General features: G+C 57.3%; 1 protein-coding gene across 1 annotated transcript in view; it reads left to right on the top strand.

The window, feature by feature from the left end:
* The first annotated feature begins 2,765 nt into the window (after window positions 1–2,765).
* Window positions 2,766–6,041, top strand: part of Syn3 (synapsin III) — a 312,814-nt gene continuing 309,538 nt past the window's right edge. The window contains exon 1 of the mRNA XM_005374650.1: window positions 2,766–2,864. The gene's annotated coding sequence lies outside the window, so the exon portion shown is untranslated. The remainder of the gene's footprint in view (window positions 2,865–6,041) is intronic.

Genomic DNA, 6,041 nt, shown 5'->3' with positions numbered 1-6,041 from the left:
GAGGTTCACACACCCACACACACAAACACAATCGAGGGGCGGGGCAGGGATGGCCGATTTGAGAATCTGGCAGGAAAGGGGGGAGTGCTGAAGGCTGCACAGCAAGATTCTGTCTGAAGAGCCGGTTACTCCTCCTCACTTCACTTGTGACCCTGTAGTCCAGTCTCTTCAGGACGCTGCGGGTACTGCCCTGTCACTGCACGGGTCTCTTTCCCGGCTCTTCGCCTCTTTCTGGGAAGACAAAGTCCCAGGAGTGGGCAGCTATGCAGCTCAACTGAGGTGACCTCCAGGATTTCTGGGGAATTGGCCCACAGGACTCAGGGTGGCAAATGGTGGAGGACCTTGCCCTGGGAATCATCGGGTCTCCACACAAGGAACAACCCCACACCCACACCCCAAAGACATGTGAAGATACAGACAGAAGCTCTACAAAGCTGCCTGGTGCCCAGCTCTCTGCTGAAGAGGAAGGCCGGGGGAAGTTACGGGATGATGTAGCTCAGGTCTTTGATGTCCTCTCCTCTCAACCTAAACTCAGTGGGTTATGCTACCACGTGGTTTTCCAGACGTAGACAATATCGCAGGTGGGGGAAGTGGGGCTTCGGAACACCTTTTGTTACTTGGCTCAGTCGTACAAACAAGCAACACCAAACTCGGCTGACCTCCAGTGCATGACGGGAGAATCTTGTTGCTGCCACTCTGGGTGACAGACCTTGAGGACTAGCTACAATCAGTGGAACCATTAACCTGTCCTGAATCTAATGCCATTCCTTTGCTTATTTATAGAGCAATAAAAATAACTTTCCATACTATAATTTGACTGGTTTCTCCTTTAAACCTCTATCCTACAGTTTGCTTTTTTCTTCTTTCTTTAGAACTGATAGTAGGGCTGGGGATATAGTTCAGCGGCACAGCGCCTGCCTGGCAAGTGCAAGGTCGTCAGTTTGATTCTCAGTATCAAAAAACAAAACATAAAAAACCTGATAGTAGGGAACTTTTTAGTGTACACACCCAGGCAAGAATACCCCTTCCAATTTTGCCCAAGTGACTTTACTGTGCATAGTTGAAAATCAGCAGTTTATGGGGTTTTTCATTGTTGTTGCTTTCTCTCTGAGACAGGGCCTCACTATGTAGTTCAGATTGGCCTTAAACTCCCTACGTACCTGGGTTGGTCTCAAACTTTTGGCAGTCCTCTTGCCTCAGCCTTCCAAGTGCTGGGATTATAGGAGTTTTTCTTAAAAAAAAATTTTTTTTTAAATAAAAATCAAAACATCTTCAGCTAAGTGTGGTGGTGCACATCTATGATGCAGGCACTCTGAGAGGCTGAGGCAGGAGGATCGCTAGAAAGTCCAGCATGGGCAATTTAGTAACTCAGCAAGACCTTGTCCCAAAATAAACAATAAAAAAGGGCTGGAATGTAGCTCAGTGCAAAGGCCCTGGATTGATGCCCCAGTACCACACTTCAAGAAAATCAGAACATCTGGCAGCTCTGGGTCCCTACTCCCACATGGGGAAGCCTCAGGTGCTGAGCAGTGCTTGTTCCCTGCAGGTGCATGTGCCTGTCTGTCACACCTCTCTGGCTCTGGTAGACCCAGCCAGCTCACCAGGTACCCTACCACCTGGCCAGCCAGTCTTGGAGCGTGGCATCCCCCGCAGGTCCCGTGCCCTTTTAGTTCCTGAGGTCATGCAGCAGGCAGAAGATGATGGACAGGACCCTTCCCCATTTTGGTACAGGCAGCTGCTATGGTTGGTAGGGAGGATGCCTCCCAAGACCTCGTGCAGTCCTACAGCAGGGCTTTGGGAAGAGGACTGCCTTGATGTGGTGGGAAGAGAGAGGTCGCTGGGGCCTGACCTGGAAGGGTCCCTCTCCCTCACCGGCTCCTGCGTTCTCCCGCTGCTTCCTGGCCACCAGGATATGAGCATGTTTCCTCTGACAGACCTTTCCACCGCCTCCTGCCTTCAGTGACTGAGCCGCCACGAGCCACAACAAGCCCCTCCTCCTAAGTAAGCTGTCCCAGCCTCCTGAAAGTCAGGGAGCCCTGGAGGAGCCTGGCTCGCTCACCCCTGGCCTCTGGCTCTCTGCTGGCTGTTGACAGTGGCCATCCTGGGCTGCGCTCCAGCTCTGGCTCCCTTTGGGGGGCTCGTTTTCTCCAGCCTGGAGTTGCTCCGGTCCCCCTCTCCACCCGTATCACGGGTGGCCTGGTGGACACGGCACACAGCAGTGGCTGCGGCCCTTTCCTGTGTGAGGTCACCCAATCCGCTTCCCGCTCTGTGCAGCCTGACCCGCGTGGTGGGCGCGCCCGCTGCGCGCTCCTGCGAACCCCACAACCCGCGGGCGTCGTCCCCTTTCCGGCTGCGGGGCTGGGCGGCACGTGGCCGCCAGCTCGCGGGGAGGCGCCCACGGAGGCCCGGGGCAGATGACTTCTCCAAGCTGGCGTCTGGGGCCCTGCACTCCTGTCACTCCCCGAGGGGCCGGACGCTCCTGGGAGAGACAAATATTGCATCACGCAGCCACCAAGCGCAGGAGTCTGGAGTGACGCTCCCTGCCGCAGAGGTGAACCCGCCGGGCGGGGCGTGTGGGTGGGGCCTCTGTGGGCGGGGCCTATCTGAAGATCCAATGACAGCCACGGCTCTGGGAGCGGGGCGGGGCTCGGGGGTGGGACGGAAGGAAGGGCCGGGCGCTGGGAGAGGCGGGGCGGAGCTCCTGGGGGCGGGGCCTCGCTGCCGAAGCCAATGGGCGCTGCCGCGGAGCAGGGGACGGGCGGAGCCACCGCGCCTGGAGCGAGGGACTGCCTGCACCGGAGCGCGCTGTGGAGCCGCGGGCGAGTGCCGAGAGGAGCAGCACCCGCCCGGACCTGGGCTGCACGGTAAGCTGGGTAGACTCCCTGAAGCTCGGGCTTAGGGGTCTCCGCCCGGCCTGAGCTGCCGCAGCCTCCCCCGGAGCCGGCGAGCTGCTGCCCGGCCCGGCAGCTCGGGCCGAACGGCCGAGCCTGGGCTCGCCGCCCTGGGCCGGGCCGGAGCTGGACTGCCACCCCCTGCGTTTGCCTCGCTCCTCAGGGCGCCTGCCAGCCCCACGCAGGGCCGAGGGCTCGAGGGGAGACGATCCCGCGGGGACCGGGGAGTGGGCGCGCGGCTGGCTGCAGAAGGCGGGCCGGGCGGGTGCGGGCTGCTGGGCCGGCCGGAATTCAGGAGGTTTCCGTTCGCAAGGCGAAAGAACTGCAAAAGTGCGGTACCCTGCCCTGGAACCGAGACAGCATCAGGTGCCTGGGGGACTGGATCATGTGCTCCGGTGCCGGCTGGAGTGTGCACAGCCCTAAGGTGCAGCCCTGGGGCGCCAGCAACTTTGTCCCGGGGGAAGGAGCGGTGTGAAGGACCCTGATGCGCATCGGCCCGGGCTCCCGAACTGGGCTTCGGGGACTTGGCCGCAGATGCCTGTGCGCCGCTTCGGCACCCAGGGCATCCAGGCAGTGCGGTGTGGCGCGTGTGACGGCGCGCCAGGCTTATGTTGTTTTTGAGCCCGTGACCTCGATTTTGTCGCCAGGGGCTGACCTGGGCTTCCCGCTCTCTTCTTCTGTCTCTTGGCCCCTGGGGCCCAGAGGGGCGCAGTCTCTGTCCGCCGTGGGAGGCCCTAGGGTGGTGTGTAGACGGCTGTAATAGAGAACCAGGGCGTGCTGGGAAGCCGGGCTAGAAAGCAACTTTAGCTTTGTGCCTGGCAGACACGGCCAACCTTCCGCTCCCATTTTCTGATTTAAAAGGAAACCGTGATTTATGCCCACCTACCGGAGGTCAGGTCCTCCAGAGGACAGCTCAGAGAGGCTGCGGGTGTGCAGGGGGTTTGAGAGAGTCACCCTCCCGGAGCAGGAGGGCGGAGGGAGAATGCGGTCCGTGATGCAGCAGGAGGGCTCAGTCCATCCCCTAAGGCAAGGGGGCCAAGCTCGCAGTGCCCCAGCAAGGCCGCAGGGCTCTGGCGTCCAGCAGGTTGGCTCCTGGGTAGGGCTCAGCTGTGGGCTGTGAGCTGCTAGCTCCCGCCCTGCAGCTGCACGGGGAGGCAGCTGCCCTGGTCTTGGAGGTGGCCTGAGAGTTGTCCCACAGCGTCCAGCCCCTCCCTCAGAGGCTTTGGGAGTGAACAGACCGTGCTTTGTCCTGCACCTGCTGCACAGCACGTTTCTTTCACCTTCCAGTGTCTTAACTGCATCTGAAAATGACTTCCGGAGTTGGGCTGCGTAAATCGTCTTTGGTAAGGAGGCTCCCACCCTGTTACCGGTTTGCTTTCCCTTCTTTTTGTCCAGTGAGACTCCAAGTTACCGTCAACTCATCTTCCAAAAATCCAAAGGACTCTATGTCATTTTACCACAAAACAATAGCGATAATAACAATGGGCCACACGTGTGCGACTTGTTATACCTCACAGAGTGCTTTCATTGACAAATTGGTCAATTAGTCCTGCGTTCATTTATCCACTTACTACTTCAGTCGATGTGTATTGAGTGGCTCCCGGATGGTAGGGGATGTCCTCGGTGCTGGGACACAGCTCCTCTACAAGGGTAGACGGAGACAGACATGAAGTACTGTGATCTTGCAAGGCCGGTGAAGGGGAGTGTGGCGTGGCTTAGCCAGGGTTCAGGGCCCCGACAGGCTCTCGGCCCAGTGGACGTGTTCCTGTGCTTCTGATCCATTCCCACCTCCTTGGGATGGAGCTGCTTATGCTGCAGGGATCCTGCGTGACCTCGTCCCGAGAGCAGCTTGGAAACCTGCGTGGAGTGCAGACTCCTGGAGTGGGTGAGGTGAAAGGTGAATGTGCCCGGCATGGCCGTCGGGGGCGGTGCTCTCAGAGGAGAGATTCGTACATGGAGACATAGGAACAGTGAGGGCCTGGCCACAGTCCAGAGGCACAGGAGCTGCCTCGAGGTGGAGGAGCAGAGCCCATGAGGGAAGCCTGCTGGGCAGTTGTGCGGGGCTGCCGGGGCAGAGTTGAAGTTGAGGGCCCCGCAGGCCATGCCTACCTGGCTTTGATGCAGAGGGCGATGCAGTCATCAGAGGAGTTTAGGCCTGTGGTGACCGCTGGGGCCTGTTGTCTTCTGTTGTGCCTCTTGGAGGGAAAGGCCATCAGGAGCGGTGCTCAGGAAAATACCATTTCTAATTAGTGACATTTTGAGAAGGTGCACCAGGTTCCCCAGGAGGCCTGGGGAGCAGAAAGAACTGGATCATGTCCCCAGCTGGAAGTTAGCAAGAGAGATATGGGTACCTGGGCTAGAGGATGGCAGTAATGCTGAGCAAAGCAGAAGCATTCGAACTATATTTTGGATGCCAACTGGGCAGGACTTGCTGGCACCTTAGCTGGGGGAATACAGGAAGGAGAGGGCTCAAGCATGATGCGTGGGCTTATAGCTTAAGATTGGGTAGATGTCAGATGTCCATCATGGGTGAATGGAGTGTATATCATTTACAATGGAATATTACTCAGCCATTAAAAGGAAAGTACACATATGTGCTACAACTTCCATAAGTCCTGAAAGCATTATGTGAAAATATAAATAGGAGGATCTGGACACCAAAGATCATACATTGCATGACTACCTTTCCATGAACTTTCTAGAATATGTAAATCCACAGATGCATGATTCCTGCTAGGAGCTGGAGGAGAAGGGTTGTCCGGTTACTTTTCTCTCATTGCTGAGACAAAATGCCCAACACCCAAAATTAAGGAAGGAAAGGTTTATTTAGCTCATGGTTTGCGGAGGTTTCAGTCCATACTCAGCTGGCTCCAAGGATAGGTAGTGTGGCAGTGGAGAAATAGTTCATGGCTGCGGGAGACAGCAAAAGCAGCAAGAGCAAAAGGGGAAGAGAGAGAGAGAGCAAGCCTCTTTCCCTCCCTTATACTGTATGCAGGCTGCTCACCTCCAGAGCGGGTGTAGCACTCGCACCCATAATCCGAGCGTTGGACTATAAATCAATCACAAACTAGAACCTGCCTCCAGGACTGTGTGAGGCTTTGGGGGAGATCCAGACACAAACCATAGCATCGGTGGTAGGGTGTGCTTTCC

The sequence above is a fragment of the Chinchilla lanigera genome, unplaced genomic scaffold (assembly GCF_000276665.1).
Source record: "Chinchilla lanigera isolate Chin_1 unplaced genomic scaffold, ChiLan1.0 scaffold00004, whole genome shotgun sequence".
NCBI classification, from domain to species: domain Eukaryota; kingdom Metazoa; phylum Chordata; class Mammalia; order Rodentia; family Chinchillidae; genus Chinchilla; species Chinchilla lanigera.
Note: the sequence above shows the minus strand (reverse complement) of the source record. Positions and strands in the feature narration are given on the sequence as shown.